This window comes from Cygnus olor, chromosome 1, assembly GCF_009769625.2.
Source record: "Cygnus olor isolate bCygOlo1 chromosome 1, bCygOlo1.pri.v2, whole genome shotgun sequence".
NCBI lineage: Eukaryota > Metazoa > Chordata > Aves > Anseriformes > Anatidae > Cygnus > Cygnus olor.
In genome coordinates, this window is record NC_049169.1 from 30,463,619 (window position 1) to 30,474,126 (window position 10,508).

The window sequence follows — 10,508 nt, forward strand, 5'->3', positions numbered from 1 at the left end:
AGGCCAATCCCAGGGCCTGACTCCTGAGTTGCCTCTGGCACAGGTTTCCTGTGCTAAATTAGAATGGAAAGGAAAAATACTTGCTATCAGGTTTGCTCTTCAACAGAGCCTTTTTCATATGTGTAGCTTGTAGTCACCTTTCATTGGAATGTGGACACAGCATGCCCCAGAGCACCTTTCATCAACTGGCATCTGGAGAAATGTGTGTACTTGCACATGAGTAGGTGGGAGGTCTAGAGAGCTGGTATATGCTCTGACACTAATTCTAAGTATGATCTGCTTTTCATTATATAAAATGTCAGAATCAGTCCAAAATGAGTATTACCTACACTGAAAAATATTCTTCACTTGTCTAGAGCAACAACAACAAAATAAACAAACATCTCTGTGGTCCATGCCTCTTATTTAGTTGATCAGCTCTTCCTGAGATAAATTTGTCCTGGGAGACTAGCTGAATGCCACTGATGGAAATGGCAGCTGGCCTCAGATCCAGGAATAGCCTTCTGGACATTTGTGTTTGGGAACTACTTCTGCAACACGCTTCATATACTTCCACAGCCTTTCTGTCTTTTAATGTATTGTGGTTCCCTCCTCCTCTCACTTTACATATACCCATGTATACATCCTCAGCCATATTGGTCCAAATCTGGATTGCAGCACATGAGTTCTTTTATGCCCCTGAGTTAAACACGGGTATACCACAGGAGGGCTTAGGTTTGTAAACTGATTCTTCTCTGCCTGTTTAGTTCCCTGAGTCATTGAGTCAAAGAAAAGTCCAGTTCAGAAGGGAATTCTGGAGATTACTTCATCCTACATTCTATTGAAAGAAGGGCTTTAGTTCAGGTTATTCAGGGCCCTGAAAAGCCACTTCTTGAATGTTTCCGGAGAAGAGATTTCACTAGTCGTCTGGATAATGTGCTAAAACGTTTAATTGTTCTCAGGCTAGAGAACTTTTTCACTGTACCTAGACAAAGTTTCCTAGGAAGCAATTTGTGCCTATTGCTTCTTGTCCTGTACAGAGCTTTCTTTGTGAAGAGAGTACCTCCATCCTCTCTACAACCATGTTGTACTGGAAGACTCAGGCCTTGAGTTAAAGCACTCCCTTACATGAGTTACTTCTTGCAATCGTTTCTAGGGCTTCATAATACATGAGGGTCGTTGGATACAAACCAAACATCTATGTGTCTTAATTCATTTGAAAAGAACAGTAGCTGTTATGGTGAATGAGTGACAGGCTAGACAAGGCATATGTAGACTGGGGAAGTAGTGGATTTGGCATATTCTTGCAGGGCTTGGTCAGCCCTTGTCATACTGAAGAAAGCCAGCTCACACAGGGTGAAGAAGAAGCTTTCTAAATCATTTAAAGCCACATATATATGTCGATTGACAGTATAATACATTTCAAGAAAATGCATCTGGTTTTCCAATAATTTGGAGAAGTATCTGAGTGTATTTGGGATATCTAAATTCGATACCATGTCAAGCAAGAGGAATCAAAAACCAAGGTGTCTGTGACTTTTTTATTCTGCATTTATTCTGAGTAAGGCTTACATTTTATCTCAGATACAGTTTTGATTAACATAAGTGTCCTGAAATTACCAATAATTTTAACATTATATGAGATTGTACTTAACCTATCCGGACCAAATTGTGCTTAAATCTGTAGAAATATGTAGTAAATGATGATCACTGCTGGGAACATCTCATAATCCAGAAGAGGAATGGACAGTATGCCTGACAGCAGATACAGATTAGATTCTGATGACTGAAGGAACATAGCAGAGTGTTTAAAGCTGTGGGGTTGATTTGGGATGGGCTATGTACTAGGGAGAATTAAACAGTTGCACAATTGTCAGGAACCCAAGCTTTGTCAAATGACTTTCTGCAAGAGAAAAAGATGCTTAAAGCAATGTCAGCCTCCTTAAACATCCATTAATGCCAACAGGCTGAAGTTGAGATATAAATCAATATAACCTTTCCTCATTTTTTTTGATATGGATATCAAGAATACATGACAGATTTTGTGTATTCATCACCAATGAAACTAGGACTCCATATGAGTTGCAAAATATTTAAATATCACTCTGTAGATAGATTTTAGGGCAGCTGTCCCTAAAAGACCAAAGGTAAAGGGTAAGGGTCAAGTGATATTACTTAGGCCCTACCAAGCTAATGGAAAGGTGTATATATAAGGGAAGTCTTTAATCCAAATAGCCATAAAGAGATTCAAAACAGACTGTGACTTTATGTTTAGAACCATCTTGTTGCAAAGATGCTCAAGGTCAGAGAAGGAGACACTTGGGTATGGTTTTCCTGGATATCTTCCTGAGTATTTCTAATACTACCAAGAATGGCTTTTTCATATAAAATCAGCTTTCCTCTACTAATGAAAAGACCTATTAGAGTGAAAAAGGAGAGAACACTCATCCAAAGAAAAAGAAAGAGAGAGAAAGAGAGAAAGAAAGAGAAAGAAAGCAAGAAAGAAAAAAAAGAAAAGAAAAGAAAGGAAGAAAGAAGGAGAACTGCATTCCAGAATGCCAAGCAGCAATAATAATTAATACCTACAGCTTAGTCTGTTTTGTATAGACAATGCTTAAAGGCTGAGAAAAGTTTAGCAATCCAGGTGGCATGACTTCAGCCTCACCGACTGAACAGACAAGCATTTTTAGTCTATATGAAATGCAATGTAAGACAACTCAGTGACAGAAATTAATGAAAACACACTTTAGATCAAATTTGCAATGAGCTTTCATGGCTCAGGTGACATATGGAAATTTATTATTCTTTCATCATTCCATCACATTGTTGAGATATTTTTCATGGATATTTGAAAGTAAGAAGTACTTGTTCTACAGATAAGTCATTATTGAGATGAAAGAAGACAAAGACAACATTTTTTTAACGTGTTTTTTTTTTTTTTTTCTGATCTACATTTGACAAAAGATTTGATTTTCCAATTTTTATAGATGCCTGGCAAATTGTGTTAGAGTTTACAGCACAGAGTTCTGAATAAAAACTATTGAGGGAGTAATAATACAATTTGATAATGGAAAATTGGTATAGAAATTACATTGGAGGGATATTTTACATATTTTTAATGTCAGAAGTCTATCACAGTAGCATTAATGTAATTCTGCAGCATTTGTCAGACTTCATTTTGACATTGGTTTCTCAGTGATTTTTAGAGCATTTTCTCTATTTCCTACATGCTGTATTTCACAAGAGAGATTATTTTAGACACAGGTAATAAGCTTTGTAATCATCATACTATCCTTGTATGATAATTTAATGGAACTTGGGTTTATGTAAGCTCTGACTGGCGGTTATGCTTTATTCCTTGTTTACACCAAACAAAGGAACCCTTAAGTGCAACACAAGATGCTGATCCTCCAGCTGACTGTGCCTAAGCTGCCTATGGGACTCATCTGGAATACCATTTTCAAGAGTATTGTCAAGCTAAATATGCTACAACAAGGTGAACTGATTTCAGTTTTTATTATGAAAGAGATAAAAATATGCCTGTATACCTAGTATTTCCAAAGGTAAATGCATGACATTTTTAACTTAATTATACTAAGACTCATTTATACATCAGCATAAAAGGATTTAAGTTAAAGTGAAATGCATTCACCTAACTAGACAAAGAAAAATAATTTTGGGTGCATGGACTTAGAGGTATTTAGATACAATGTATAGAATAGAGCTTCTTAAAAGCAGTGTTTTGCTCTTGGTTAACATGTCATATGGCCCTGCTCATACATTAGATATTTTGGTATTCTGCAGGGAGGAAAACTATACAAACATCACTCCTTCACTGCTATTTTCAAATTGCATTGAATAATCTTCATGAAAAGGGATACAACAAATATTATTTGGTTGCTTCTACATTGAAATATAAGTACTATCCCAAAGTAACCACTGCAAGTACTACCTACTTTTAAATTCTATATTTTTTTGGCTGTTTTCATTAATTATGACTCTAACATGACATTCTGACATGTTGCGCAGTCATAAGTATGTAAATAGTAATTTCTTAGAAGGCTTACATACTCTTCTAGACCTCTTGATAAAAAATATTTAGCCAATATAGAGGGAAGAGGAAGTCTTCCTTTATGTAGCTCTCAGAAGAGTTTGGTGCCACTCATAAAATTGAAATTCATTGATAAACACCACCTTGGACATTTTTGTCTAATGAACAAGTGAAAAAAAAAAAAAGTTGAAATGTGTTATTTTGTACTGTTGAATGGCAACATTGGCTTTCCATTCTAATTAAGTGTAAACTTATAATTAAATCCTATAAAGTGGATTAGAGATAATATCTAAAAAGTAATCACTAGCAAGTACCTACTGTCTACTTATCATTAATGATTGAAAATTTTAGTTATTTTATCTTTCATTCACACAAGATATAATGATATCCTAAGAAAAGGCTACTGTAAATTTTTACTCCTTTTAACATTGACAAAGGGATTATGGAAAGAGAGAAGATCAATGTATGGCACTCTTGCTTCATTTTTCCTTTATTGGAGCCAAAGCATAGGTTAGGGTAAAATATTCAATTTACTCAAATGGAAGTGAAAGAAAGGTCAGGCAAGGCTATAAAAATCAAATATGAACATAAATAATTATATTCCTTAGCAGAGACTTAGCAGAACTGTGATTTCATCCTATTATCTGTACAGTACATGTTTCTGTCAAAACCCTCATCTGTGTAGCCATAATTTAGAGCAGAATGTTAACTTTGAGAAAGTTCCTGTGTAAAAGTTTTGCTATTTCAGAAAGTACCAAGTTCCTTGCAAACATGTCATTCCCTGCCGTTCTCCCAATGACACATGAATATAAGCAGGTTGTTAGAAAATAATGTCCTATCGCTATAAACACTAATGCAACTACATATTTTAAGCTGAATAGTATGATTCACAAACAGCTCATTGAAGTCAAGGAGACATTTTGTCCCCCTGGCTTTCCATCAGACACAAATACAGGCTTATCTTGTCTCATCGTTTCAACACTGAGGCTATGAAGAAAGAATCAGCTGTCTGGGGACACTGTTCTCCCTCACAATTTATGCTGTGGATGTCCTGTAATGCTAAACAGGACTCCTAGCTGTTTCTAAAGCTGTAAATTGTATCTGTACTGGGAACTCCATTTCGCATTATTTGCTAACACCTGCCTAAGTTGCACTGGAGAGCTTATTGAATTGTACTTCAAGTAGCTATTCTGACCAAGAAAAGGGTGTAAAACTTCAGTAAGGACTATGGTTGAGAAACTGTCAATGATACAGTCATGGATTATTGGATGTTTGTCTTTTAACTACCAGTGTATTTCCATGGAACACTGAAACTTTGACTCAAGGAGACTTTGCAGAGAAAAGGGTAAACTTGCCATAGGAAAGACATGGATAAAAAAAGTGGGAACCAGATTTGAATGGGTATTCATAAAAGATGGTGATGAACATGGAACAAAACAGTAAGTGTATCATGTGAGAGGGAAGAGAGCAGGATGAGCTCTCCAGTCTGACTTGCTGAAAGTCCTCAAACTCACAAAAAGTAAGACCAGAATGGACAGGGAATACATCTCAGAAAGTCTAATATTTGCTAGTGAAATAATAATTTTTGAGGACTGAAGAGCATAAAAATATATGACCATTGTAAGCAAAATATTTTATTTTTTTTCTTGGTCCCCAAACATTGTCATTAGAGAGGTTAAGCTAGAGGATCAGATAACCCACAGGCTTCTCTGGAGCATAATGGGGAAGTGGCTGTGGCAGGCTGAAGTTTCAGACACAGAACGAACTTCTGGATGGCAGCACATCCACATGCTCGAAGTACTCACTACACAGATTGAAACTCAGGAACACACCTTACAGCATAGAACAAGACTGCATGGACCTACTTACATTAGCAGCATGTTGTGCCTAATAGCTGGCTTCCTTGCAAGAGAGAGGTGGATCATGCATGGCAGTCCTTGCCAAGTGGGAACAAAACAATGCAAAACTCTGTAGAGCCTGAGGCTGTGTAATCGGTACCAGACCATTGTTCTGGTACCCATTCTCATCCAGAGAAATTACACTGAAAGAACCCAAGTTTCCTTTGCAAAATTTTAATTATTTAATTATTATTTAATTATTTATCACAGTACTTCTCCTCTCCTTTTGACATTTTTGCAGGAAATGTGAAAAACTAAAGGCTTTTTTATGGATGGAGCATTTTTTTTTCCTTTTTTTGACAAGCAGTACTTTTCTTTCTTTTCATATTTAAAAATCAATGATGCATTGCAATTTAAAAAATCTGGCTAAACTTTTAAAGGGTAAGTTGTTGCTTCACCGAAGTATTTATTGTATTACAGATCTATGTTCATTCAACCTGTTTGAATACAATATGCCAATCGTAAATATTATATAGCTGGAGTTATATGGGAGAAGGAGATCAACGATCATGAACTTGCAGTGTGACTCCCATCAACACACAGCCCATTACAGTTTGAAAGCCAAAATTAAGCATGGACTTAAGTCCCATTTAAAGCAATAGTATTTTAGCACATCTTTAGAGTTGGGCATATAATTAAATGCTTTTTTTTGTAAAAAAGCCTGGGTTCTGAGGCTGCTCAGTGCCTTGCATGATCAGACTTTAACTATAATCACACTAGATATACAGGCATTGATACTCCTGGTTGAAAAGAGGATAATGATCCATAATGTGCTTTCAAAGTATAGACAGTGAACATCTGGAGGTGGTAAAATGAAATCAGGTGGCTGACTATGATGAATCTTTTGATTTATGATGATCACATCTGCCAGAGAGACTGCAAACCTAGGTACTATATATAGGTAAAATGAGAATGTGTTAATCCCCATGCTAGGTGCATACATCTATCTGTGCATCATTTTTCACTTTTATTACTCATTGGGTTAACTTTCAGATTTAAGGAGTTCTACATTTACTTTGATAAACTCAAAAAAAAAAAATCAGAATAAATAAACACATCACAATTCAGCAATATTTTGTCACTAATATATTAGTTGCATTATATTTATTGTTCTAATGTATCCTTCACAGGGCTTTAAATTTTATCATACTCTCTGCGTAGCAGTAAAGCGATTTCCATTGCAAACTAGTAACAGTAATGGATAGCAGCCTTCCGGGGATAGACTTCTGAGAAATTTACTTCACCTCATGTTGTTCAGCCACGCAGTGAATGAATTTGTTTCCATGACAGATAAGGATTGCACAGATCACTTTTAAAATGGTCATGGGACACCACAAATCGGTATCAGGGAAAAAAAAAAAGGAAAACGTAGAATCATAATATTTCTTCTGTTTTCTTTAATCCTTCCAGTTCTTGCTGTAGAAGTGTCAAACATGCCATGTTTCATGGGCAGTCATTAAGAAACCTGAGAAATATAGTTTGGATAACCTTTTAGCTCTTCTAAGTCCAGACAGCTTTTTATTTATTATTTTGTGAGTGGTGAGCTGAGCCTTTTCTTCTAGCCAATATGCAATGAAACCAATAAAGCTAGACTTCTGCAAAATATATTTCAGTATTAGCATTGTTAATAGAGAAAAAGTTACAACTCAAAACCTGATTAGTGCATGTCTCTCTACTGTAAAGATTTACAAAACAGGCTTATTTTGACATTCTGTGAGCACCTATTGTCTTGAATGGTCTATTCAGAATGCATGAGATGAAGTATACATGAACTCTTGGGTTCGTGTTTACACTATAAAGGCATCAATACAAATAGAAAAAAATGCAAACATCTTTAGACATGGGGAGGCTGTCAATTGGTTAGCCTACCTTAAGAGATTTTTACAGATGTGGCTCTCATAACACTGTATGTGGGCTTTTTCTGCCTTTATGAGTTGGCGGTTGTGCTTCAAAGCCCATTTTGGCAGCCACATATTAATGGCTTTGTGATGCTGTGTTGAACCATTGATCCTGCAAAGTGTGCAAGCTCTGTGACAATAAAAGAGGCATCATGTAGCTTCTTTCACACTTTCTCTTTTCAAAAGCAGAGAAAAAAATCTGTAAGAAAATATTTTCAGCATTTCATTGAAGCACTTTTGAAAAATAATGAAAATAAAACACAACTTGAAAGTTGTCTCAGTGAACATTTGGAAGGTGAAAGTAATCCCCTAAATTCTGTATTATTATTGACATCAGAATATTTGTTAACATCTACATGCCAAAATCACGTGCATTAATTTAAACTGGGGTATATAATTGTAATAATAATCCTCAGCTTCAGAAGAAATAAAGTGTGGGGTCACATAAAGAAGCAGCTTGTTAAGACTGCTTGTTGCCAAGAGGGAAAGCAAAGCTCAAAGCTCAAAGTTTTGTCAAATATGAAGTGATGAAGCAGGTATAGCTGGTCTCTGTTGTTGTTCACCCAATGAACAGGCCAGCAGGGGGGACTCTGCTGGCCAAACAAGCATTTTTAACGCTGGCCTCGGATACCCCGGCAGCAAGAAAAATCTCATTTTGATTCCTGTCAGAAAATCTTAAGACTCAAGAACAGCAGTAGGATGTAGGGATGCTTTAACAACACCTAGCCTGACCCATTTTCTCTAATCCAAGGGAATTACCCCATGGACTCCAGTAAGTGTGCATGTGCATGTGTGTGCAAGTGAAAATTTTAACTGCTTTCCTTCAGCTGTTCAAGTGCTAAAGGCCTCTTCAGGTATTGCTGTGAATGATTAGCCTTAACTGTTCTACAGCATTTCTAGTAGCACAGAAAAGCCCTGTGCTTAAGCAAAAGGCTGGACTCTGTTCTGGTGTTTATAAATGTATCTGCCAGTTCAGTGACAGCAGTGAAACTGGAGTTGCTTTTGTTATATGAGAAAGATGTAAAGCCAAAGCCAAAGATCTCTAATGATTGTTGTATTTTGTTTGGTTTTGTCATTGCTTTGGTTTTGTTTGTTTGTTTGTTTGTTTGTTTTCCCCATAAAGCTTGCTCTACAGCATTTCTTCATGTGATCTATTTTCAGTTCCAAAATAACAAGATGATATTAGTCAATATTTTAGGCAGGACTGCATCATGTTCACCCTAGCTAATGAACTCCTTGCAAATTTGAAAGTGTGGAGGACTTAACCTCACAGATCTTCAAGAAATGAATGATTCTTAGACATAGGAAATGGAATCTGTCAAAGTTCACTAGCAGTCCCCGCCAGAACAAAACCAAAGAGCATTAAGAGGTTGTGCTCTAGCTTTGTACCAAGACCACCACGTTTGCTTTCAAAGTAGTTACTCCTTTCTATTTTCTAGTAATTTTCAATTCTGCCCTTTTAAGATGAATTTATTAGTTTGAACATACTTTATTTATTTATTTTTTTTAAAGGGGTCCTTTAAGTAGTTCCCTGCAATGCATCGCTGTGTCAGTGTTTCACCCTGCATCAGCAGGCCTTCAGCAACTGCCTTTGCATTTTGGTGGAGCCCTTTGCAGAAATGAAGTCAAATGAATTTAGCTCGGTAAACTAGTGTGGTTCCTACTCTCTTTGCAATGGTTAAAAGGATGTGAAGTTAATTCACAGATCAAAGTTGCTCATTAGGACTCATCAATTCAGGCTGTTATTTGAGCCCTAAATCAAAATGTAACTGTCATGCTATTTTTTTTTGTTTGCAGATCCGGTATTGTCTCAGCCCTCTCCAGATATGCAAGGAGTTATCTGCAATTCAGTCCATTTATCTTCCAACACTGGCTCTTCTGCTGCAGTTTTCCATCTCTGTGATCCATTAAAAGTCTATTATGTGATATTTATCTATTCTAATATTCTCCATTCTCCAATTTTATGAAAACTGCCAGAGTATTCCTTGTTCTCTAAGAAATCCAAGTGGCATGATTTAGATGGGAGATCTGCAAAATGAATGCAGCATTGCTCTGTTGTTTATTGACAGAGCTGATCATTGAGCACTGTTCTACACCTTACCTGTTTCTCTGTTAGAAACCTAGAATACTTATGGTTGTTAGGTTTGAGACTCCCAGTTTCTTAGATCTCCCCTTGCCCAATGGTACTGCCAGGAAGTTGTGTTTGTTTTCTCCAGATTCTCAATGAAAATGGTAACCACTGGGATCAGTCAGATTTTCGATCAGTTTTGATAAATCCTGCTATAAGATACTGATATCAGACTGGTATATCAGTTTCAGCAAACAGTTTTGCCATTTTAAATCTCATGTTTTCAAAGTTTTTGTGGAGACCAAAACAAATCGTTTCATGATTTATATGTCGCAGACACAGTTTCATGCCATTTTTTCCTCACTGTGCAGTTGTGGTTTCTCAGATGAATTTAACTTAACACCATGTACTCCTTCTTTGCGTGCAGTGGTATTCTTCACCCTGCATAATCCATATTAAATTTAGCAGCCATTGTGCTCTGAATTTCTGTTCTAATACAGTTATCAACGATTTTAAGCTCCTTAGGCTTTTTTTTTTTTTTTTTTTAATATATGCAGGACTGTAGGACATGATATTACAAGTTATCAGACCTTGGCTCCTTGTCTTACATGCCT

At 36.4% G+C, this 10,508-nt stretch overlaps 1 long non-coding RNA gene across 1 annotated transcript; it reads left to right on the top strand.

The window, feature by feature from the left end:
• Positions 1-3,360: 3,360 nt before the first annotated feature.
• LOC121066907 lies at positions 3,361-9,758 on the top strand. The gene is made up of 2 exons (XR_005818016.1): positions 3,361-3,475; positions 9,624-9,758. It is a non-coding gene; the product is annotated as an uncharacterized LOC121066907 (long non-coding RNA).
• The last annotated feature ends 750 nt before the right edge of the window (positions 9,759-10,508 follow it).